Source organism: Pinus tabuliformis, chromosome X, assembly GCF_031772625.1.
Source record: "Pinus tabuliformis cultivar Carrire ecotype Pingquan chromosome X, CPIR1, whole genome shotgun sequence".
NCBI classification, from domain to species: Eukaryota; Viridiplantae; Streptophyta; class Pinopsida; order Pinales; family Pinaceae; genus Pinus; species Pinus tabuliformis.
The window spans coordinates 762,021,446-762,049,298 of record NC_142308.1 but is presented as its reverse complement, the minus strand read 5'-3'; positions in this window follow the sequence as shown (position 1 = coordinate 762,049,298).

Below are 27,853 nucleotides of genomic sequence, written 5' to 3'. Positions count from 1 at the left end.
AAACCATCAGCGCACTCACCAAGGAATTCCAGGCGTGTCATCAACAAAGTACACTATACCATCCACAAGCTAATGGGACAATTGAAGCATTCAACAAAATTTTGGAGACTGTGTTGACCAAAGTATGTAACGTGCAATGAAATGATTGGGACCTGTGCACACCTGCCGTATTATGGGCATACAGAACCACGTGAAAAAAATTGACGGTCAGACACCTTTCAAGTTAGTCTATGGCACAAAAGCAGTCATGCTAATGGAATACATCGTACCCAGTTTGTGGATAGTAGCACTTACAGGCATGTCGGACCGTGATGCCTTGGAAGAGAGACTCGTGTAATTGGAAGAACTCGAGGAAGAATGGTTTCTGGCAGGATTCCACTAGCAGGTACAAAAACAGTGCGATAAATCCTGGCACGATTTCCATATAAGGTTGCACAAATTCAAGGTAAATAATTTAGTGTTGTTGTATGATAGCAAGTTCAAAAAATTTCCTTGAAAATTCAGAATGCATTGGCTGGGACCATATGTGGTAAAAGAGGTCACAGATGGAGGTGCGGTCCAGCTTGTCAAACTTAATGGAGAACCCTTCCCAGGAAGAGTAAATGGCAGTCGCCTGAAGCCCTACATGGGTGGGCCAGCTATCTGACTAATTGACCAAAGCACAGTCTTCGTGACTCGACAAGCTGGGCAAAGGTGCGGGACTATAAACACAGGTACTAGAAGCCAACATCAAAGTAGAGAATCAAGTCAAACACAGATGATTCAGAAGCAGAAATGGCATAGATCCAGACAATGGAAGCATGGTGCGTTGTGGACCTTTGTGCCACATAGGCATAGTTGGATGGACTTCACACAAAGATCATAGCACCAGCAGAGTGACTCGAGACGAGCCACGATGATTGTGTTGGGGGCGTGTTGGGCAATGGATCCCCCCCATAGCATGTTTTTGGGGCTTGAAGCCCGAATTTTGGTCAAGTTTAATGTAAAGGCCCTGTGAAATGAGGGCACAAAGTGCGAGAGTCTAGGGTTGTCCACTCTAAGACAATGTAATTTAATGTATAAATAGAGCAAGGCTCTAATTGTAAAGGAAGTCTTAGTTTTGACAAGTAACAAATAGATGTGAAGACATGGTTAGAAGATAGAAGTGAATCTAAAGTGTATTGGGTTGTAGTGGTAGGTAGAGGCTCTGCAGTTGAGTGCATAGAGGCCTATTAGAGTCCGCAGTTGAGTGCGCGGACCCCTACAACTGAGTGCATAGGGCAGAGTCGAGTTTGTAATGAAACTTGAGTATTAATAAAGACAAGATTGATTCAGATTATTATGCATCTGTCTGTAGATCTATATTTCTATGTTCTGGTTATATTTATGCATTTATGTTGTTTTCGAGTACTCATGCTAATTTGGAAGTTGAATAAGTAATAAGAATATTGAGCCCGCACAAACAAAGGTAAGCACTAATATAATAGCACAGTAAGGATCAGATCAGAATAATACAAAGGTTCGCATGGGTTGCGAAGAATAGAAAGTTGCACATAGCAGCACAACGCACAGATTAGGATCGTGAACCTCCATAACCCTCACCAAGACATCCCTAGGGTGCGTAAACTTGGTTCCAGCACCCTCCCATACTACTTCGGGTGAGACCTCAGTCTGCGCTCTGCGGATCATTGCCGAAAGGGCCAGTAGTACCGGGATTTACTTGGCTAAACTCATTGCTAAACTTGGGTCAGGCCCCACGTAGCCAACACATCCAGTTGTATTTGGTGGGGATTCTTTGTTTGGTTTTGAGATATCATAAGAACATGCTCTCTTTCTTCTCCTCTTCCCATATTCTACATGTGCCTCATTTTCTTTTTTGTTTTGATGCCTGGATCTCTCATGATTCAATGTCATTCTATGTTTCGATTATGGTTCCATTTTGGACCTTTGAATCCTCTTCTTCTTGGTTTGGATAGTTCTCCATGGTTTCTTCCTCTTTTGAGAGGTAAGGATCAGAGGGTTTCCATCCTTTTTATTTATAGACCTGTCCCTTTTTGTTTCTTGCAATCTTTTCTTCCCGTGGACATGTGTTATGTAAGTGTCCTAATTGATAACATATTCAACATCTAAATGGTCCATTCTCAAAATATAATACTTGGCTTCACTGAACTTTTTTCTGTTTTAGCTAAATGTGATGAGGTAGACCTTTCTCAGGGTCTATTTCTACACATATTCTAGCAAAGGTAAATAGACCTTTCTCTATTCTTTCGAGGTCAATCTTTTTGAATTTTCCCAAGGTGTTTCCAATATTCTCTAGAACCTTATGGTGCCAGAATGTGAGGGGGAGGTTTGGTAGCCTCACACATACTTGCATTTTCGATACCTCCATTTTTGTGGCATTAAAATCTAGGAATCAAGGGGTGATTAAGAGACCAAATCTTCCCAAAAACTAGGGTACATCATTAAGTACTTTCTCCAAGTATTCCCGAGCTACAAATTGGACAATAAAAAATCCTTTGGAGCATAAATAGATATCACAGTTAGGGATCCAGGATGAAAATACCCACTGATATAAAACATCATATTTATGCCAAAAACTATTACTATTACTATTTTAATCTTCACTCTAATTAATATGGGTTTGGGTAATAAAACAATGACATGGGGAAGAAAGAATTATTTCTATCGAGGATAAAATATTTAATTGGAAATTTGGTTTAGGTGATTAGGATGAGATCAATAAAAAATGAATAATCCAAAGTTGCCTGAGTCAAGAAATTTTGGTGAGGTAATTTTATGTTATAAAATTTGGCTTCAGGGGGATAACATCTCCATGTGAAATGCTAAGAAGAAGTAGACTACATTGCCTCCATTATTTCTCAACAAATTACTCTTTTCACTTTGATTATCTCTAAAGAAAGTAGAATCTGAAACTTCCTCTTAAATCATTTTCTAAAATGATATGCTTCTATTTTTAAATCTTCTAAATGAACCCTTGATTATTTACAACTAGAATAAACTTCTCTTCTGTAACTTCTACATAATTTTGAAGTGAGAATTGAAAAAAGTGCTTAAAATATGAGCTTGTTTATGTACAAATAATTCCTATACTATTATTCTCAACGACTCTGGTTAAGTAAAATCATGCTTCCAATGTAACCACAAAACAATAATATTGAAAGTCTAAATTCCGAGAGGACCTTTGGCCATTAAAACTAGCAATAATGTGAAAAGCTACAAGTAAACATGAAGTTGATACTCATATGTACAATGAAGATATTATGCAATATTTGAGCTGATAAAAATATCCAAATATGTTGCCAATAGATCATGAAAATGAAAAGAGATAGTAAATACCTATTTACCCTCTACATGGTCAAACTACCTCAATGAAATCTCTAATTCACCTACTCCATTGATGATGTCAATCTTCACTTTTTGAAAATTTGATGAAGGAAAAGAATGTAAGAATTTCCTTAAGTTGTTCTATATGAAATCAACTCATTTACATCTTCATCATTTCGTTACTTTGAATTTGATTCAAAAAATTTATATACTAGCTTACTACTTTCAAGAGATTGTTGATCAAAGTTTACTACAAAAGGAAAAAATGTTGGTTTTGGAAACTCAATAGTACATGCATTTTGATTATAAAAAATGGTTAAGCTAATCTGAATTTTTGTAGATGGTAATTTAAAATTTGCTCAATGAAGTCTTGATTTTGAATAATAAGAATAGATGAAGGAAATTTATTTTCTTGAAATTTCTCTTGTATATCATCATCATCACTCTCTGGTTCATAACCATCATCAACAATTTCGTTTTCATCCTTATTATAGTCATCACAACAATGTTATAAAATAAACTCAATTGGATAAATCCTTTTGCAATAAGAATTAAAAAACATATGAAAATATTTCAATGAAGCAACACATGCAGTTGGTAAGGATATGTACTATTATTTGACATCTTCATCCAGATAGATCACAAATATTTTCATTAAAACATCTTCATGAGAAATTCCTAACTCACACATATATAAATGAAAATATTTCAAGTACTAAGTAGGCTATCACCATTATTGACTTTGAATTTCAAATTGGAATCTCCATAGCCTTTTATGTCATGCATTGGATTGGGAAAACCAGCTACATTTGAAAAATCATAAGGAGCATACCTTGCAACTACTAGAGAAACATATGAATTCACCATTGAAAACTAGTGAAGTCACCAAATAGTAGAGTCACCAAGTGAAAATGTATAGCCAACGTCTGATCCTTGTCACCCTTAAGAACCAAATCTGATCTTTGTAGAATCTAAGGAAATATTTCTTCAATTTCTCTCCCAAACAATGACACCAATTTTATGTTGTTTCCTTGAGTTTGTTCCCAAGTGTCTAGGAACTATGCCAAGTCATCATAGACCGAATTTTGAGCTCAAGCTAACCCTTGGGTCTAGGGGGGCTCCCTCATGAGAGTCAAGATAATTGGCTTCTTACTATCTAGGTAATAACTTGTGCAGTAAGCTCAAAGACTATATTTAAATGGTAAGAAATAGGGGAAATAGGGATGCGAATAGAGATAGTAGAAGACTAGGATAAAGACTATAAACTTTAGATCAAAGGCCTAATATATTAGGTACTGAAGTCTCAAAATAAAAAGCACCAAAATTGAAGGTGAAAGGTGGAAGAGAAAGAGGAAAACATTGGATCTCAAACTCAACATTGAGTAAAGAAGTCTCTACCAAGTTGAAATGGAAGAAGTTTATTGGTCATAGAGTGATGAATCCAACAAAATAAATCTAAAAGTAACCTTTGAAATATATACCCCGACGATACGTGAAAAGGAATTAAAACAATCTCAGAATCCTTCCATGTACTTTCCCTACTATAGTAAACACTTACACAAGACTAGAATTAACATAGGAAATCTGTAACACTAATTTTCTTCTGCTAATATTTTAATATATAAAGCTTTCACTTGCAAAGATAACATTCATAATTAGAAAGAAAAGAGATGATAAATGAGTAGTTCAAATAGAGAAAATGGAGAGAAGTAGGACCTTATAAATGAGCAGTGAGTCCCTGGAAAGTTTACTAATCTTCAAAATTAAAAACAACCTCCCAAGCTTTATTACAACACAATTTCTTGGTACTAGGAAAATGTAATTGCTCCCTCCCCTTATCTTCACCTTCAACTCTAATTTTATCTTGATCAAATGTTGATTTAGTACCTTGAAATTTAGAATTAGAGGTTGAAAATAGATTGATGATAAAATGCTAGAGGAATTTTTTACACAAATAAATTTGTTATTCCATAATTATCCCATAATAATAACAAGAAACCCCATCTCTATCTTCATTTGATAGAATATTGGAACCAAAAATATTTTATATAGATGGCAAATTTATCTATATTTTAACAAATTTTATTGATTTTTATTTTCATTTATTAAAAACCTATGAGTTATATTTCAAATGCATTAGCTAATAATTTTAAATTATTTAACTTTTTATTTATTTATTTATATATTTGTTAATCTTGTAAGTTATATTCTTACTATTTTTATTACCCTGTCATCTTTTATTACACTACAAAGTATCCAACATTAAAAAATTTAAAACCTTTGTGTCTTTATTTCCATGCTTTTTACCACTTGTTAGGGATTTCCGGGGTGGGGTCTTTGAAATTTCAAACTGCCAGTTAAAAAAAATGCATGGTACATTCTCAAGAATTTTGGGCCCCTAGGTCTTGAGAAATGGTGGGCATGAATTTGTTTTGAATTTAAAGGGTAAAGGTGTTCTATTTTTATGCTTATTTTAAATAATATTATCTATTCATTATCTGTAACACACACACACATATATTAAATAATATTATCTATTCATTATTTGTGACTGTAATATATATATATATATATATATATATATATTTGTTTTAGTCTTGGATCTAATTAATTATGGACTTTGGTATAAACAATGTATTAGTGAAGCAAATTTGAGGTCTATCCAAGAGACAATCTTTAGTTGGAAGTTTGGTTCAGGTCATGAGGATGAGATAAATAAACAATGAATAATGGCAAAGTTACTTGAGATTTGATATTAGGAAATTATGGTGAGGTAATTTTATGTTAATACACACATTAACATTTAAAAGAGGATGTACTTATGAAGATGTTTGAGTTGTCTCTTGGGAAAGAAACAAGAAAATGGTATATACATTTGTTTGTTTCTAGCATCGGCTCATCAAAGGATTTTCATGTACTTTTTCATTGTTATTGCAATATTATTTATTTACTTAAGTTTCTTTCTAAAAACTATTGTGATCAAAATATGGAAAACAAACTTACTATATAAATGAGAATGATGGAAACAATTTTGTAATTCACATGAGGAGGTATTAGTTGAAAATGATTACACAAATGTATCTGAAAAATTTTAAGAAGATAAAAAACTTCTTGTTTTGGAAGATGACAAACAAGACCCTATTCAACATATGTAGTCCTCTTATTTCAAGGATGGTCATGAGTTACAACCACCTTCTCCAATTTCAACAAGTCCGGTATGTATTAGTGATCTGACTCATTTTCAAGAAGATGAAGGGTAGATTTCTCCATTACCATTGTAACACCCCTAGTATACTCCCCATGATTTTTGTAATGTAATTGTACTATTATTATAAATGTTTATAAATTTATTTAAATGGCCTGAAGAGTGGGACCATAGATTCAGAATCCGAGGGAGAAAACAAAGAAGAATATGAGAGGTGTTAGCTAGCACCATTTCTTAATCAAATGTGTAGTTAGTAAGAAATATCTTGAAGAATGTTCCATGAGGAAGATGAAGAGACACATAAGAAAAAATAAAATGAAATTTTAACAAAAAACAAAGGGCCTAATGAAAGAATTTGGATGAAGAACAAAGCTGGATTTTTGGGTTGATAAACCACTCTCAGAGTGCTTTCCACAACTAATAAACCACCTAGAAATGTGAATTCCTATAGTGCTTGCCACATCTGATAAACCACCTATAATGAAAAATTCCCATACTCCTAGTGATGGGCATGATTTCAAATTGAGTTTGCTTGAAGAATCATCTTATAATGTGGATCTGTCTTGGGGGTGACTACTACAAGAAATACATGCTGCAACTTGTTGGTTTGTTTGGGCTTGACCCAGGTTCAGATTTTACTGCGCACCAATGAAACACTCAATCACTGGCCCTTTCGGCAACAACCCACAAAGAAGATCACAATCTCACTCGAAGTGACCATGGGAGGATGCAGAACCAGGTTTCTACAACCTTGAGGGATAATGGGTTGTGGAATTCTCACTCTACTTTCACTTAACATTTTATTATTTACTTCACGGTGTTGGATTATCTACTTAACAACCATAAACAATACTGCGCAGAAGTAAAATATAACCAAAATACCGGACATAAAGCAAAATATACACAATAATCATACACAAGTTATGTCCACCAAAACTGCACTTCTTATATTAATTCTTAAAAGCAACGTACAATTCCTTGACTTGAGCACCCAAATGCAGGTGTCTGTGCACTCAGTTGTAGACTTCAAGTCTTCGTGCACTCAGCTGCGGAGCCTTTCCTTCAAGACCCAAACACATATTACAATGATATTTACTTATGATCGTATCATATTATTATTATTTCGACTTACATCTTTTCTCCTATACATACTAATTATATCAACATGTACATCAAAATACCACAGTCCTCCTAAAAACAATCAACTATTGCCCAAACCTATTACAAAAAGAAGGGATTTCGACCCACCCCGAAGCCCCTAAAACATCTTGTGGTACATATCTCCGCGGTACCGTGCACTCTGCTCCCTAAAATGCAAAGTTTTGACCAAAAATTGGGCCAAGTTGGGGTGCGCTCAACAAGTCCCCATCACTCACATGTGACTCGTCCCAAGTCACTCAGCTGATTTGCCTCAAATATTTGTTGCAATTTCATTGTAGGTGGCGTTGTACTATTGTAGTATCTCTGCTTCCTACTTCTCTTATCTGTGCACTTATTCTAGTAGTGCCTTTGTCACTGGTCCTGCAGTTTTCTGCAACACTAATCCTTCATTTTGTTGAAGCTCCTGGAGCTTCCCATCCACTTCCTATGATAAATGGAGAGCCTCATACTACCATGGTTCAGTTCTCTCCATCAAAATTTTATCTTCCCTTCTGAGTTCTTCTATCTGTTTCTGAAGTGCCTTGCCTTCACTGACTTTGGTGAGCTTCTGCGAGACTAGCAAGGTATTCGTAGCTGCTCGAATCTCCTATAGTTACTTCTACTTCTTCTGGATGTCATCTTCTATCTTTTGTACGTTTGGATCTTCCTACAGTGAAGTCCAAATCTGCAAGGTCTCATCCAATAATTTCCCACACTCTACCATTGTCTCAAATATGCCTGTCATTGCAGTCTTTAAGCTGATCTCCCTCTATTCACACACTTCTGGTGGCATGGCTAGCTGCTACTTCATTTGCATCTCACTGATATATATTTCATATACGAAGTACACATCTATGATCTTCTTCTTTGTTTCCTTGACTGCAAGGCCGAGCTTCATGACCTTACCTTCTACTGATTCCTCCTTGCAGACATCCATGTCTAGAACTTCTGTGCAATTGGCTTCAACTACCTCTTTCAATCTCTGCTACTGTAGCTCTACCTGATCCTTATCCTTGATGGCCCAGTTGAGCTTTTTCTTTAGTGCAGTCTGCTCTTGTTCTACGTGAATATTAATTGTGAGGTGCATTGTTCGTGCTCCTTTATCTCATTTATAATACCTTGGTGCAGGTCATGTAATACTCTGCAATGTTCATATTGACATGATCCCAACCTTTTGCCTACTACTTTACTTTGGCAGAGTCAAACGGTAGAGCTCCGATAGGTATCTGCATTATTCTCATCCCAAATGTCGTCTCTATTAGTCTTTCTGGTTGGAGTCCTTGACCTATCTACGCTAGTTGTATGGATATTTCTGCCAATATTTTCAATTCTGCAACACTCTACTCAACACATGTCAGGAGTGCACCATAACGATCCTCTATTTTTTTCTATGACTCTGCTGTGAATTCTTGAATTTTCTCCCCAAGTTCATCTAGGTCCCCATTAGTAAGGACCAGTGGCATTGCGCCCTTGGATTTATCTACTTTTTGTTTCTTTCTACTCCTTGGTGAAGTTCCGCTCTGCATCTTCCTCTTTCCTTTTTCTGTCTCTATCGTCTCCCTAGTCTTCTCTTCATCGCGCTCCTTCTCTTATTGTTGCTCCTATTCATCCTTGTCTTTATCCTTTTCACTTGGTTCCCCATGTTGCAAAGTTTCCCCCTCTATTTCACTATCTCCTACATCTTTCTCCATCGTAGTCATCCATTTTATGGGCCATTGTTGTATTAATGTCACAAGATCATCTTCGATGACTAAGTATGGCAAAGGATGTTGTGTCTTCATTGTACCCTTTCAATCTTGTATGTAGATCCTATTAAAATCTGCTTTGAAATTCGCAACATACTTATATTGCTAGTACAAGCTTGGCGACAATCTACAGTGTTGATTTACCAACCTATGTAAATCCATGTGATACCAGAAAAAATTATTTTTTTCTCCTATGCTTGTGATGTCTCCTCGGTATACCAGAGCGAGGCATACCGCATGGCTTCACACACATCTGCTTCTACTAGAGGAAACTGTGAATATTACAACTCCTTCCATGCCAACAATGCTATGATCAAAATCAACCATGCGTAATGAAAGGTCTTACCTTCCTCCTGAGCTTCCCAACAATCTTCCAGGAATTCTCTAGATAAATATCTGGCCCAGTTGTACTAGACCCCATTGTTGCACTACGTAGATAGGGAAACAACTGTTGTGGGGACTTCATTGGCTCGACATTTTCACATAATCTTCCTAGCTAAGATATGCATGGCGAAGCATACTCCTTAGTCATTGATTGAATTTATGTTGTAGCATCATGTTTTCTAAGTTCTTGACCAAGCTGAACTTCTCCTTCATGTTCTATGCTATCACTTTGTAATGATCCTTACCCATGAAGGTAATCCACCATATTAGAATCTCATCAACGGGTATCTTCTTTTCCAACTAGAGGCATCAGTCATGCACCAACACAAGCAATTGTCTTATGTAGGCTCTATTAGGTGTACTTTTGCTAAAGTGCAACATGTTTAGCATGTTCAGTAAGCCTAATTACTCCAACCCTTTCACTCAATGATGTGGTTCCAATCTTGTCACTCCTCTCTCTAGGTAATGGACCTACTTTAGGTACCTGCTTTGTGTGAACGTGGGTATTTGTTACGGTCGTTGAATTCGTAGTCCTCAAACTTCAAATGTGGGATTTTTTTGAACAGTTCTCCTTTAAATGTTATTTTCTCTAGTAGAAATGGTGTAAATGTGCCATACTTCGAATCCTTGGAGTCTTTGACTGCTTTGGAATTAGGTTTCCTGGGTGGTAAATATGGCGTCAGTGGGGACAGAATTGTTTCACTCTCTATCTCCATCTATTCTTCTTCTTCTTCTTCATTGTCTCTCATGGGTTAGGCTTCTGGCTATGGTTCAAAAAACTTCTTAGGCTTCTTATCTTGCTTCTTCTTTGTTCTCTGCTCCTAGGTCAGTTTCTTCCTTGGCGATCGTCGCTGCATGAGGGTTGATGTTGCGGGTGTACCAAATGGTGTTGTAGCTTCCATAATTCCCTCTATATCTATCTCTTTGAATATGTAGATGAGCTCTTCAGTGTTCATACAGAAGCGAAACTTATGGAATTTCTCTATTCTTAGCGATTTTTGACCTCACAGACAACAAAGTGCCAAAATCTTGGTGGGACACAGCCTTTTATAATGCTCCTAATCTTATAACCCCATCATTATCTTAGATATTTCTCATATTTTTCTTATTAATTGCATATCTATCCTTAGATCCTTGCCAACCTATCTCCAAAAATGCAATTTTCCACTCCTCTAATGACAAGTTTCCTTTTTAACGGTCATATTTATGGTGAACTTTGATGCACCTTTCATTGTAGCAAACAATATTTCTTGTGTCATGGTTATTAGAAACTTTGACATACTCCTGACTATCATGAAGTAACCTTCCTATGTCAAATCTCTTTTCTATAGCGTAATTTATAGTCTAGTGCCCACTTTCAACTGCAGGTGGCACTAAGACTTTCCTCCTTTCTTTTTAGAGTGAAGCTACCATGGTAGGGTTGTCCCTATACAGTTTCAACCTACTTCCATTCACCCTCCCTGGTATCAATTCTCCATTCAACTTCGCCAACTAAACTATGCCTCCATCTGTGATATGCTTGATGATATAGGGGCCCAACCAATGCATCTTAAAATTTTCTGGGAACTTCTCGAATTTACTGTCATACAGAAGGGAAACATATCCTTCCTGCACCTATTGGTGAAATCCTACTACAAATATATCTTCCTCTAATGTGAGCAACTGCACCATTCATTCCTCCTTTATGTCAGGGTCGGTCCTTTATGTCAGGGTCGGCCATGTCTGTAAAGGCTGCAATCCTTAAGCTTGGGACAATATACTCCATGGGCATCACAACTTCTTACCCATAAACCAACCTTAAAGGTGTCTAACCTGTTAGCTTATGCATGTGGTTCTATAAGCCCATAACATCACTGTAATTCTCAAATCCCAGTCATCTCTATTAACATTGTACACTTTGGTCAGTGCATTTTCCAAAATATGGTTAAAAGCTTCGATTGTGCCATTTTCTTGAGGGCGATATGGGGTGATCTTCTGATGATACACCTGGAATTATTCAGTCAATGCCTCAATGGTCTTATTTAGAAAATGTGATCCTTGATTACTCATCAAGGCCTTTGGACACCCAAATATGGACAAAATATACTAAAAAATGAACTTCGCAGCAGTTCTTGTGTTGAAATCCCTTACTTCTTATTCCTCAGCCCACTTTTTCAAATAATCAGTTGTTGTGATTATATACCTCGCACTAGTCTTCTTCCCAGGTGGGTTGATAGGTCCAACAAAATCAATGGCCCATTTGTTGAAGGCCTGCAATGTCACTGTGGCACCAATGGCATTTCATCCCTCCTTGATGGCTTCCCAGTTCTCTGAAATACATCACATGCTTGAAAATACTCCTTTGCATCCTTGTGTACTGTGGACCACCATAATCCTGCTCTTAAGACCTTCTGCAGACTAGCCTTCCCTGCATAATGTCCACCAACTATGCCTCCATGAGCTTCTGCCAAAATAGTATGTCTTTCATGTTCGGGGACATACCGTTGTAGTATTTAATCTGGTCCCATTTTATACAAATGTCTTGCTATCAACGAAAAATCAAATACCTTTATCACCAAATCCTTCTTCTGCATAGTGTATTTTGCAGGGGCCATTCCTGTAGCAAAAAATTGAATAATGTCTGCAAAGTGATCCTCTGTAATCTTGGTTGTAAACAACTATGCGTTGGGAAGATTATCTTCAATGTTCATTGGTTCTTTCCCTGTTTCAAACCTCGATATATGATTAGGCCTGATATTCAAGCTTCCTAGTTTAAGAACAACTTCAAAATTATACCCCTCAAATAACAACAACTATCTACAAATGTTCCCTCCTAGGACAAGATTATTCACCAGATATTTCAATATAGAATGATCTGTGAACATCTTAAAATGTGATTTTGATGAACAATGTCTGAATTTATACAATGCATATACGATAGCCAAGCCCTCTCTTTCTATGGTAGTGTAATTCTTCTCTAATTTAGACAACTTCTTGCTTGCAAAATCTATAGGGTGATCAATTTCTCCTGCACCAGGCTCTGCCAATACTACTCCCAATGTTATGCAAGATGCATCTACATGAACATGAAACTTCTTTTTCAAGTCTAGGAAAACCAAGATAGGAATAGTTACCATATTTTATTTCAATATATCAAGACTTTTATGGAATTCTTTGTTCCATTGACAAGTCACATCTTTCTTCAATAGTTTCTCCATTGACGCAGTTATCTACGCATGCCCCTTAATAATTTTTTTATAATATCTATTGTGTCCCAATGTAGTGCGCAACTGTCTCACTATTTTTGGTGGAGGTAAGTTCACAATGAAAACTATCTTCGCGAGATCTGCCATCAAACCCTACTTACACAAAAAATGCCCCAATAATATGCCAAAAACAACATAAAATATACATTTATTTAAATTAAATGAGATATGGTACTGCCTAAATGTGTCCAACATAAGCCTTAAGCTCACAGTATGCTTTTTCAATAGTCCAAAGACTATCCAATCATTAAAGTATACCTCTAGGAATTTGTGTATGTACTCTTTGAATGCTACGACCACAACTCTTGAAAATATAGTAGAGGCATTATTCAACCCAAAAGGCATCACTGTATACTAATATGAGCCCCACTCTATTGCAAATGTGGTCCTGTGCCTATCCTCTGGTGCAATACTAATATGATCATAACCAAAAAATCCACTTGTGAATGAGTAGACCTCTTGTCCTCCTACATTATCCAGCACCTCATCTGTAAAGGGTGTAGGGAAGGGATCATGCACGCATGCGTCATTTAATTTCCTTAGATCCATGCAAATCCTGATTTCTCCTTTAGTATTCTTTTCCTGTACCACCATAGGACTTACCCACTATGATTCCTCCACAGGTTCAATGATCCCTGCTGTTATCATTTTATCTAAATCCTCTTTCACCTTTTCCTTATAATTTGGGTTCAATTTGTAGGGTCTTTCCTTGACAAGTTTCACATCAAATTTAATGGAAATCCTCATGACTCCTAGATCCGCTAATATGCCATTCATTTTTGAAAAATTTGTAGGGAATGGCTCTTGGTATTCATGTAGTAGCTCTATAACTTTACTAACTATATCCTCATCCCAATAGTCTCCAATCATTGCAAATTTCCATTCCTCCTCTAATCCTATATTCACCTTCTTAGTCTTTACTGGCTTCACTATATCTAGTATTTTTATCTCAGGTCCAGTGACTTCACGATGTCCTTCTGATTCTATTATGTTGATATTGCACGAATCTTCATATTATTCTACAATAATGTTATAGCATTCCAGTACATGTTCTACCTACGCAGTCCAACCTAGTTACTACCGTGTCAGAGAGGTCGCATTCCCATAGATATTTTCTCTGAATATATGAAGAGAAGAGTCTATCCATGGGAAATCATCTTCAAAATTAAATTTTAATATAAACCCTTCAACCAAATATGCCCAATTTATAGTACCATGGCACAATTTTGTTTCTAGGTACCAATTCATAGGAATTGTCTCTATTGTATGAATAAACCCATGTACCCATTCCTGCTATGGAACTTCCTCCCATACTATAGTGCATTGGTGAATATGCTCCCTAGGGTCAACTTTACCATCATAATTCACCTCTATTTCTGTATCTACTGGCCAAAACCTTATCCACATTAATCTTCGACACTCCTGCCTTATCTGCTATATTTCTTTTCTGTGCACCCCACCATCTAGCAGGGGTAGATCTCAGGGCCACATCCAAAGCTAACAACCTTTGCTCTTCTGATATTTCTCTTTCATAATCATCAAGGAAAGTGCTTACATTACCTAAGCCATCATAGCAAGGCAAGTTAAATACCTTAGAATTTATACAACGAAGTGATTTAGTGATCCTTGCACATCGCCTTCTAGACACTTCGTGTAGCAAATTATTCCAATTCTCCAATTCTTCTTCTAAATCTGAGGTACAAAAATTGTCCTACTCCCAGCTCAATTTGCTATCTGCAGTGGGATTAATCCATTTCTCTTCTTCGGTTGTCATTTGATAAATTTTGTCTATATCTGCTCTGCAATACTCATATCTGACATGCTCTGTATATATCACCCACTTTGATGGGTCCAATGGAACAATTACTCTCATGTTGTCCTTTTCAAATACCATTTTCCTCTTCTTTAAGTTGATTATAGCCAGATTATCAAATTCTTAATCTAGTCCAAGCAATGTTGGATAGGGGTTGCTGTCATCCACAATTTCTATCACTTCAAAGTCTACAATAGTGCGTACTCCTTCAATATCTACTGTAACACCTGGTAACCTCCCCATAGGGGATATTATCTACTGGTTGGCCATTCTCAACTAAATTGGTGACCATTTTAAATTCATCATACCCATCATTCCCAAGTCTTCTTTAGTAAAACATTGGATTTAGGTCCTATATCCAAAATAACCGGATCCATGTCGTATTCTCTAATTTGCGCAGTGAACCTCATTTCTTTTCCAATCCTCCTCTTCCGTCGATGTAAATTGTTAACTGCACACATGTCACTTCGTGGTACTTCTTTAGAAGCACAAGAATCTATCAATTCCTACAACCCTTATATATATTTTTGGTTTCTTAACAACTTCATCCAAGTTTGTAGGAAATACTTTAAAATACCTAGATCCACAATTGTATAGCAGCTGATATTATGTCATAGTTATTCTACTGGATTGATTTTGGCTACGCGCTAGAGGTCGAAGCCCCAACATCCATAAATCCTTGCCTAGATCCATAAATACTTCTTTTTCCTTTTGAATGTCAAAAGGAGGAGATTTTTCAACAATATTTCTAACCCATTGAGTTTAAGATTCCTTCTTTCCTTCTAATTTGTCACTTCCAGTCACAACTCCACTTCTAGTAACAATATTCACTAGAAGATCATCGGTTCTTCTTTCGACAGTCATCATATGAATGTTCTGTATCAACTGTTGATTTTTATTTTCTTGCATTTTCACCATAAGTACCCAACATTATTGAATTACGTGATCAAATGATTTTCAATACTTACACGTTGTAGTAGGATTCTGATAGTCTCTTCCAAATTGCCCCACCTAGCTGCAATTATAGTAGATAATCTATCCACGACCTCGACCATATCTTCCACCTTGACCTCTTCCTTGATAGCTGCCTCGACCACCGCACTGTCCACTTTCTTCATGTCCATGCTATTCAACTTATATTCTATATGTGTCAGCACCACAATCCATCATTAATTCATAAGATTGACAACTATTCTCATCATGTCCCACTGATTTACAGAACTTGCAATATAAATTCTTTGGAGTCTACACATATTTTTACAACAAATAACAATCTTATGAGCGATGTTCACCTCTAGTTCTACATATCTCGGACCATAAAAGGATCCAACATTCAAAGGATTGGGTGCTTCACTAGCCATATAATTTTTGAAGAGAGGGCATTGTTCTTTAGAGCGACCTTCTTATTTACACTTTGTACACCACACTTCTTCTCTGATTTCCTTACTTTTCTTCATATATTATAACTACAGAGTAAATTTACCAGATGACTTTAAATCTACTACATACCTGCATTGGTATCCCCTATAGGTTAAGCTTCTAATTTCATTACAAGCTCTAGAGCTTCAACTTGAGTTTCTTTGTTCTATTGTGTCAAAGACAATTTGATGTGTTGTAGCAGTGCAACCATGAACCATTCCTTATGTTTCTGAGGAGCTATATTGAAGCTCACCTAATCCAATAATACCTTAAATATCTGATTGAATTCCCAAATAGACTTAGTCAGCCTTTTCTTGATTTCTTTTAATTGTGTGATACATTGTGATTCTGAATTTGGCTTCTTAAATTCTTTTACCAGTGTTGTTTTAATATTTGCAAATGATCTGATCTAATTGCTCGAATACTTCATGTACCATGTCAATGCTTGATCTCATAATTTCATGATGAGCTGAACCTTCTTTATATTTTCATCATGGACCTACTTCACTATCTATATTGCTTCACATAGAAACTAGAATTGTTCCAGATCCTCTGATCCAGTTCCTTTAAAACATGAAGCTTAATATCATCGACCATATTTGTGCTCAGAGGGGGAGGTGTTACAAAATATTTTGTCACATCTCTTGATCACTTCCTGTTCCATATCCCGAAGTGCCAAAACATTGACAACTATGCAAGATATCCATCATGATATACAGACTAAAGCCTCCCTGAAGAACCAAAGGAAACTACCTTGAGTCAATTCTGAAAAAGGTTAGCCAAAACCCTTATTTTTAGGGCCAATGCATTTTGCTCCATTGCCTACTTGTGCTGATGGTAGGTTTCTTTTCTTTACCCCAGCACTACCAGCACGGGTTTTGATATGAAAACTCATGCTAAACCTATTCTTGTATGTTTTCCCAAACTGGAGGAGAAGCTTCATGCACTAGCAACTTCGATAAAAACGAGTTGGATATTGGTCGTTATTGATATGGTCAAGCTCTCCCATTTGGACCTCTCGATCTTATCATTATGGGTTTTCCCCTTGAGATGTGAACCTTCCTCCCCCTTTTGTAGATCCCTAACTCCCTCTCCCTTCCTATAAATCAACTCCCTTCTATCCCCAAATGGTTGGTCATTGATTGTCTACATTCCTAAAATGAGATTATGCCCAAATGTTGCCCATTCTAACTTGGAGAAGGAGTGCTTGAAGAGTATTTTCTTGGACTTGGACATCCACCAAAAGGAGGTATCCAACATCAAGGCATAGGTTGTATGCTTCCCTTTTTAGCTTATTAATATAAATTTGATGTTCACTTTCCATATTGTGTAAATGTTTATTCTTTTAGCTTAATACTCCTTGATCTATTAAGTAGTTTATGTTTGATGTATGTCATATATGCTCTTGTACCTTGTATTTCTCTTTGATCTTTCTTGCAGGTACTCAGACATGAAGAACAAGTAAGAAGCGAGCCTGGAAGAAAAGGAATCAAAGTCATCTCCAAAGGATTGAACAATTAGCATCAGAGCGAGGTAGGTCATTCTCTCTCTACATTTGTTAAACATAAGCTACGAAAGTGTATGTTAGTTCGTTTAGTTTGTTACTAGACTCACTCATTGGGCTAGAGAGATCACCTCTATCCGCAGAGGGGATTTTCCTTCACAATAGGAGGGGGAGGGGGAGGGGGATTCATAAGGGGAGGGGGATGGGGAGAAGGGGGGGTAGGGGAATGGGGAAAACCAAAAGTACTCTGATTATTACTCGATTCTGTCTTTGGTGAAATTTTAGGCTGGAAGGGTGAATATTACGGGGTTTCTTTGGGGTTTTCAGGGAGGCTTTCTTGACTTCCAGATTCACTCAGCAGAGGGCTATAATCAGTTTCAGAAAGTCTTCAGATTTTGGCCACAAGATCTCTTTCTAGTGTCTATTCTATATATTTTTCCACTTCACGTTGTTCCTGTCTCTTCTTCAGATATTCTTCCATACATAAGTAAGCTAATAGTCTGACTACATTTGTAAGACTCCCTTTTCACACAAAAGCATCTTAATCTAGAGTTTTAGAGATCTCAAGTACTTACCTCACAGTCCTTTGAATAATTGTTGTTTTGATTCACTGTAGGACATAGTCAAGTCGCCTGCGAACTTAGTAATGAATCCTCACACAATGCTATCAATCCAAAAATAAACATCTCTTGAGATCGTATTGTCAGTGTTCTTGAGTTTTTGTATTAATTCAAGAGTCCGCTCATTAGTTTCGTCTCCTTTAAAACAATTCTTTCTCTCTGTCAACCTTGATATCCACTCGTATAGCTCAACATGAAATGAGCTGAAGAACTTTTCATACCGATATTCGAAAATATACTTTTGTAACCACCTTTCGGATGACAAATGAGGGCTTCTATTCTCTTTCTCTGCAAATTCTCATTCCTTCTTTTCTACCCAATCTCAAATTTATTTCTTCGATGGATGTCGCATAAAAATATCCTTCAATAAATCCCAGTCCTGGCAACATAACCATTTGTGGTTTGTTTGGGCTTGACCCAAGTTCAGATTTTACTTCGCATCAACAAAACCCTCAATCATTGGCCCTTTCGGCAATGACCTACAAAGAAGATCACAATCTCACCCAAAGTGACTATGGGAGGATGCAGAACCAGGTTTTTGCAGCCTTGAGGGATAATGGGCTATATAATTCTTACTTTACTTTAACTTAAAACTTTATTCTTTACTTTGTGGTATTGGATTATCTACTTAACCATGCCATTAACAACCACAAACAATATCGCGTGGAAGTAAAATATAACCAAAATACCAAACAAAAAGAAAAAGATACACAATAGTCATACAAAAGTTGTGTCCATCAAAATTGTACTTCTTATATTAATTATTTGAAACAATGTACAATTCCTCAACCTGCACACCCATCTGCAGGTGTTTGCGTACTTAGATGCAGACTTTAGGTCTCCATGCACTCAGCTGTGGATCCTTTCCTTCAAGACCCAAACACAGATTACAGAGATATTTACTTATGCTCGTATCATATTATTATTATTTAGACTTACATGTTTTCTCCTATATATACTAATTATATCAACGGGTACATCAAAATACCATAGTCCAAATACCATGGTCCTCCTAAGAGAAATAAACTATTTCACAAACCTGTTACAAAAACAAGGGAATTCAACCCACCTCGAAGCCCTTAAAACATCGCGTGGTACATAGATCCACGGTACCACGCACTCTACTCCCTAAAATGTGGAGTTTTGACCAAAACTTGGGCCAAGTTGGGCTGCGCCCAACACAACTAGTCTATGGTTAGGTGGAAAATCAGAGTCCCACTTTCTATTTTAGCCATTGTTAGATCCTATATAGTGTTATTAATTGTGAGCTATGACTATGGTGATTAGTTATTTATTGAAATTAATGTATAGCTCTGTGATTTTTGCATGGTTATAGAAAATTGTTGCATGGAATCAATAGGGAAAATGCCTTGACCGTATTGTGGATTATATTAAATTTCTACCTTGAGGTTGTAAGAAAGTGTCATTATTCTTATGTGCAAGTTAATATGTTGCAAGTGGACATGTAGGACTCTATGATTACTATTTCTCACTTTTCTACTATAACTTTTCTTTTAAGAGGTTCTAGAAGTTGAAACTTGTACCATGATGAGGGGAAATCTTATTGATCATTTGATCCAATTTTTAGATCTTGGGTCATCATATATTAGGGGATATGACTAGAGGAATTTGAGCTTCCTTAATGCTCCTAAGATCGTGCATTAAATATGCCATGTTGGAATTTCTACTGTGAATTTTCTTCTTGGAGTTTCTAGAAGTTGAAAGTTGGACCATAGTAAGGGGAGATCATGGTAATCCTCTAGTCCAACTTTCAGATCTTTGGTCGCGATATTTTAGGAGATGCAATCAAAGGAAGTCGAGATTCCTGAATGCTCATAAAACAATGCATCAAACAAGTCATGTTTAAATTTTTTCTATACCTTTTCTTTTGGGAGGTTCCAAAAGCTGAAACTTGTATCGTAGTGAGGGGAAATATTGCTAATCATCTGATCCTACTTTCATATTTTGGGTTGTGATATTTTAGGAGATATGATCAAAGGAATCTGAGCTTCCTTAATGCTCCTTAAATCATGCATCAAACATGTCATGTTGGTATTCTACTATAACTTATCATTTGGGAGGTTCCAAAGGTTTAAGTATGAGCCATAGTGAGGGGAACTCCCACTGATCATTTGGTTTATTTTTTATAACATGAAATTTTATAATTTAGGAGATATACCTTGAAGAATTTGCTATATTAGTTTACATGAAAAATGTTTGAAGAAATGCCTAAATCATTTAATGATTCATTGCATACAAAATATTTGATGAAATTCCCCAATGAAAATGTTGTTTTGTGGATGGGGATTGTATTGTTGTGTGATAGTATTGATCTAGCTAAGATATTCCTATTTGCATGCAAATAATTTTCTATATTAGTTTTCAATATTAGTTTGCATGCAAAGTGTTTGAAGAAATGCTTAAATGGTTTAATGAATTCATGGCATACAAACTGTCTAATGAAATGCCCAATTGAAAATGTTGTTTTGTGGATGGGGATAGTATTTTTGTATGACAATATTGTTGTAGATGATATATGCCTAATTTCTTGCAATGAATTTGAAGAAACATGTTAAAGATGTTTTATTACAATTTGCATACAAACTATTTGATAAAATACGTCAAAGACCAAAAATCAAAAGTTGCATGATTGAGTGGTACATTTCAGTTAGTATGTTACAAGTGGAATTAGAGTGACACTTCTGATTTCATTTCATACAAAATTCTTGACAAAAGGTATACAAGAACAATACCACTCAATTGGTTGTATACAAAGTATTTGAAGAAATTTTTACATGTAAAGAGTTTGAAAAAGTGTATGCGAGATGAAAAACATGTTTTTGCAAATGTGGTTATGATAAATTTAATAAGGTTATGTGAAAAAGTGGTATCAAAGCTTATTGGCAAGATAATGAAAGGAAAACAAAATGTTTGGGTATCCCGTAACCTTTGTAAGTCATTGAGGGAACTAGGTATGTTACAAAGTGGTAGCAAAGCTTCCAGGTTCAACGCTTACACTGGATGGGATCTAGGATAGGTGAAATGAAAATAAAAGGTGTCACATTGGACCTTTAGAGATTAAAATTTGGAACCCTATGTTATTTTAAAAGAAAAATTGATTGTTGGGTGCAAGTGTTTTTTGTTTGTTGAATTTCACCAGTGATTATGTACTACATGCATATGTGTTTATGTGAAATTATTTTGTTGTATATACAAATACACTAATGTTACTTAAATATTGATTTGAGTTGATGCAACAAGATAAACATGCAAAATGTTGACTAGATTCCCTAGAGAAACCCAACAAGATTGCAAAAGTTCATGACTAAATGATGCAGTAAAAATTATGAGGGGGAATCTCTTAACTTATTTCTTGCTAAGTTACACTTTTCTCAGATGTTTTGAGAATTTTTCATAAGTTGAGTCATGATAAAATGCAAGAGTTGAAATAGTTTAGAGATTCATATCCATCAAATAGATATTAAATAATGATATGCTATATGTATGAAGGTATGCTAGGTGCATATAGTAATGGATGTGTAAGCATAAAGGCTATAAGTAGTATATTTTCATAACATGATTCAGATGAATAATAGTGGTTAATGATAAACATGTAACTGGAATAGTTTGACAACATAATTGCGATGCCAATGAAAGTGTTTCATGTAGTCTTGGGGAACCAAGGATATAGAAAATAAGGTGCTAATGAGAGTCAGGCAAAGGTGACACCTGTGCCTGTTGATAAGAATGTTGTGACAATGTGGTGAGTACATTAATATGAGGTTTGCTACTAGTAAGTGGTCTTCTCCAAATGATTGTTCTAAAAATTATTGATTATGATTCTTGAAATTTATGCACACTTCAAGTATTGATGGAATGCTTGATTAGGTGCATGATATGAGTATGTGCTTATACAATTGCATGAATGAATGATCATGTTTTGTGAAATTTTTCATTAATACAATGTGTGTTGAGACAATTGATATGTATATGAGTGCAAGTGGGTGTTAGTTGCAGCACTATGGCTGATGATTTTGTGTTGATTGAAGACTATGTCATGTCTACTAACCTTGGTAAAAGGACGATTTCAAAATTTGATGATGCTAGTCTTTATAAAAGGATAATTTTCAGTATTGTGATAACATGGTTATAAACATGATAATATGTATTCATGATTCTTGGAACATGTGATTGAAATTAATTCTAGAATTGTGAATGGTTGCAATTCAACATGCTTGATATTAGCATGGCAGGGTAACAATTGATTTGTTTATGTTGATATAATTAACAACTAGGTGTATGTGACATCGCATAAGAAGACTCAATTGTGGCACTGAGGTAAAATCATGGAAAATTATATGGTGCAACATAGCATGGACCAAGTATATATGAACATGAAAGGGGAAGTTCCCTTTAAAGAGTAGATCCCTCTAGGAGCTATTTCGAGGGATGTTAAAATTTTAAGGTCGGCATAAAACCTTGGAAAAGACTTGTTTTGATTTTGTGTGTGTGTGTGTGTGTGTGTAGTTGTAAATGAAAAAATAAACATCAAAACTCACGGGATTGAGTTGTTATGCGTTAATGAATGTTTTAAATGTTTTGCATTTTTTTGATTGGCTTCATATTTTATTTGTTGTTTTGATTATTTACCTTGAGCATGGACACGCTATTTGTGTTTTTGTTGTGAACTTTTTATTTTTACTTTCTTATTCTTTATTATTGTCTTTGTGTTTGGTCTTGGTGGTTGTCGAGTGTGGGGAAAGGAAATAAGAGAAGTCATGGAGAAGCGTTGAAGTAGAACCCAACTAGAAGTGTAATATATTGGTTAAACCATGTGCATAAGATAAATGGTAGTAAAAGGGTAGAAAAATATGATAGAACAACTAAGATGGGCTTGGCTGAGTCCACTTGAAATAAAATGGGCAACAATTTACCATCCATGGAAATGGTACAAAAAGGGAATTTTCCTAAACTTTAATACAACATGGCTCAAATATGTAAGGAATAATGATATTGTGTGGATTGATAGGTCATTAATTGAAAACCATCATAGTAGCATGATAAGTGATCAATATCTAAAAATATGATCACTATGTGAATGGCTTGGAAGCAAAGTTTGTATTTTCCACAATTAGTGCAACAAGGTTATCAAAATGGTTTCCAAGTTGCGTGGAACACCATTGAAAAAGTGGGAAGGAATGGCCCATTGCTAATATTTATGTTATATTTATTCTCTTGAAAATTGTGGAGAGCATGAATGAAAAAAGAAAAAGGCTAAAAACAGATAGCTTATGAACAACATGGACGAGGACACACTGAGTTAAATAAATTTTTGAATATTGCAACAACGAAAATATTAGCTAATAGCAATAATGATGGAAGTAAGGTATAAACTGAAAGGAAAGGAATTGGGTGAGAATTCCTTTGGCTAATTTTGGAAACTGCTATTCTCCATGCTATGCATGGATACCAAGAGGTTTTTTAACCTTAACACTTTGAATATACTATATTTCATGAACATGTTAATGATCAAATAAATTAAATTTTGTGACATGGGTGGCATGATGGATTTGGGAGCTTAGGATGAAGATTTATAGGAAGGAATTGCATCCTGTGTCACAATGTTTAACTCATGGGAGTAAGTTGTAACTAGGACCTTGACTATAAGACTCCATCAATAGTGTAGGGGAGAACACTAGACTATGACTTAGCCTTAAGACTTTATGAACATGTCATTAGAGCATGACATATGGGTAGTGGGATGTAAGAATCTAATGAATACCTTATGCAGGAAAGCCCTTGGATAGGTAAAATACCTAGAACAGGGGTTCCCTGGGATCGAAAGGGTGAGTGTCTGATGGGGGGCTCATGTAGGAAAGCTCTTGGACAGGTAGGCTATCTGAAATGGGGGTTGCATGGGTCCATAAGGGTGAGTGAATGACAACAACCCATGCAAGAAAGCCTTTGGAAAGGTAGATTCCCCAAAATGGGGGTTTCCTAGGCCCTTAAAGGTGAGTAGCTGGTGGGAGAAGAAATATGGTTGGGAGGTGAGCATGAGGAAGCCGTTGGGAGCTATGCGAAAAGACTCCATAGAGCAGTGTAACCAACACTAATTTCTTGCATTGGGGATGATAAATACTTAGTGAGCTAGCTTGGAGGATGGAGTTGTATGAAAAGACTATCCAGAGAAATGTGGCCACCTTGGAGATGAGAACCACTTAGTGAGTTGGAGTTGAGGATGGAGCTAGCTAAAAATTGTGTGGATAAACCGCAACACCTAGTTCTTTCTTCGTATGATAAATCACCTACTGTAGAAGCAAAGAAGAAGCTATAGAGATAAGTATTAGTTTAAAGAATTTTTTGTTGGAAAATTGGCATTGTCTATCTAGCTAGTGGTAGTTAGTGTGTTGCCATTGACTTCAACATTCATGCTGGGAGATCAAGTTGGGTACTTGGTAATTGCCTAATAGTTATCAAGTATGTTGCCATTGATGTCAACTAGAATAACATGGATGTATGTGCTAGCATGTTGTTAGGAATGATAACATTAATGTCCACTAGGCTAGTTGTGATGGCAGTAGATACTAACATGCATATGCTTGAGGTGTCAAGCTCAGGGGGAGTCCTATGGTTGATGTAGTCTCTGGTAGGGAATCACCATCATAGCACACTTATTGGAGAATCCATAAAATGATGACTATGCTGGTTGGGAGTCCCATGGTTGCTACAATAATTTGTAGGGAATCATCATAGTCGTAGGCCTATTGGAGAAGCCATAAAAATATGACTATGCTATCCAGGAAGTCCATAATTCCAAGCACAAGAAGAATAACGAAGGTGAAAAGAATGGTAGAGATTTTCCAACCATGTTTCAGGTAGAAAATGGGCTCAAGGACTACATCAAACCTTCTCCACTGGAAAGTGCTTTGAAAAATATTCCCAACAGTATGTGGAAGTCCATAAATGACTCTTGAGATCAAAAGTTATTTATAGCCAAATTAAGGACCTTGGAGTCCTCAGGAGCAGGCCAAATTTCAGAACTAGGGAAGAAAACCCAATTTTGGAGGTCAAATTTCGGAACCAGGAAGCAGGTTGGACTTCAGAACTTCCGAATTTTATAGGGTTGGTGTTTTGGGACCTCAGATGGTTGGAATATCAGAACCCTAAATATCGAAAGGTTAGAATATCAAAACGTCAGAATATCATAACCTCAGTTAATCGAAGTAGGCCGAATATCTGAGCATGCCTATTATCGAAAGCAACACGAATATCAGAACCCATCAGAACTTCAAAACTTCAAAATTTCAGAGGTCGAAGTCTTAGGACCTTGGAAGGTCGAAATATTGAAACCTAGTAACTTCCTACAAATTGAATTCTATTGAAAGTGTTGAGGGTTGTGAGGAGCGGAGATTACAAAAGAAATTGTTTGTAAAACCAAGGAATGAGGGACCCTTTCTCTCTCCTTAGACATGACACATGGTGATAGTTGATTGGCCCTTAAGAGCTGATAGTGGTAGATGACATCAACATGATGTGCATGTACGGAGGACATGTGGTAGTTAGATTCAAAATTATTGGGTGGAATAATGGGGAAATTTTGGTGACACGTGTCACCACTAAGGAGACACCAAGTGGAGATGATGATGAGATAATCATGTCACCTTAGAAGTATATCGGAGATTGGATATTGCATAACTCCTCTATAATTGTTTTTTGAAAAGTTCTAATATAGGGAGCTCCAATGTTGTTGGTGCCTGGCCATGGAGAACTAAAGAACCAAGGGCATAGAGCAAGGCCTAACACCTAAGTGCTATGGAGATGCCATGTGAGCATATCAGAGGTCAAGATTTCATAACTCTGTCATAATTTATTTTTGAGGAAAGTCCTGATACTAGGGAGCTCTGATGTTGATTTGAATTTTGTCATGGAACCCAAAGAACCAAGGGAAAAGAGAAATAACACAAGGAGATAGGCCCCCCACATGATCCTGAACAACTTATCACCTAAGTGCTATGCCACTGGTCACAGTACATAGTCTTGTGGGGTAAAACGATAAGGGGCAAAGCAAAAGGAGCTAAAGGCCAATCAAAATCTCATAATTTCGTAACTTCACCTTAATAAAGTTAGGATATGTGGAGCTCCAATATTGCTTACAAAGGAGTATGAAGGATGAATGGGTCGGAAGCTAAGAGTAACTTCACACAGAGGGGTTGGTTACTGGAGTAATGGCGACTGTCATACGTAGGAGACAAAGACAAATCACTAGGTCAAGGAAGCAAGGACCATAATTGTGCAGGATGATTTAAATTGGGTCTGTTAGTGAGCTGATACAAGTCATCCATGACCTTGTGTGCATGCTACAAAGAATTGAATGAAAATCAGAGCATTAGGTACAAGATATTTGTTCATAAAAAATACAAGAACATTATTGGAGTGTGCAGGTGAAATGAGTAGTTATGTCTCAGCATGGGAATACTCAGGTGCCCATCCTCATGTTTAATGTAACAACAATGAGTGAGAGAACAATATCCATTCTCTGAATTGGTTATGCTACAACTACAGTGTTGAGTAGCTAAGAAGGAGGTATGTTCACATTTCATAGAAGCCCATGCTCCATATTTAATATGATCGCAGTAGCAAGAAGTCAGACGCTACAACAGTATGGAAAGACATTCATAGAATATACACTCGGGCAATCTGAATAGGTGAAATGATGACTAAGAGAGGCAACATGGATCACTGTGTTTTAGTGAAACAAAACCCATGATTGCAGTTGAAAAATTGGGGGAAGCAACATTGTTTCCAATTATTTGTGTGGAGAGCTCTATGCGTGAGTGCACTGCTAAGGAGAGGTCAAGTGTGCTTATGCTGTAGAGAGAGAAAGAGAGTTCCTATGTAGAAGAAAAAGGCCCAGAGTGTTGTTGTTGGGAAAAGTATCCAATACGGAATGACCCTATCCCACTCTAAGGGTGATAGTACCTCAGCAACAATCAAAGCAAAGCTATCTAAGATTTCTTCTTTATGAAAGTAAAATAGGGGAGAAAGAGATCCACTAACCGATGTCTTCCACTAATGATTGATCCAATCTTCTCTCCTTGCTGCTTGCCCCCAGCTCCTTGCTCTTTCACTGGCCCAGCTACACCAAGATCCTGCAAAATGCCAAGAGAGGGAAACTACAAGAAGCATACATTCATAATTGATTCAAGGATTAGAATAAATCAAATACACAAGTATAACAATACATCATTGAGACACATGCATATAGAAGAACCTCAAATGCTTTATTAATGGAAGAAGTAAAGTTCAGGAAGTGATACAACCATAAGAGGCCCAATCCAGCATCACCTTCCCAGCAGAAAGAAATCTCCTCTTCACCTCCTTCAAAGCAAATCACCCAATAGTTCTAAACTCAAACCAACAGCAATTCTTTACATTCACAAGATTCCCGCCTCCC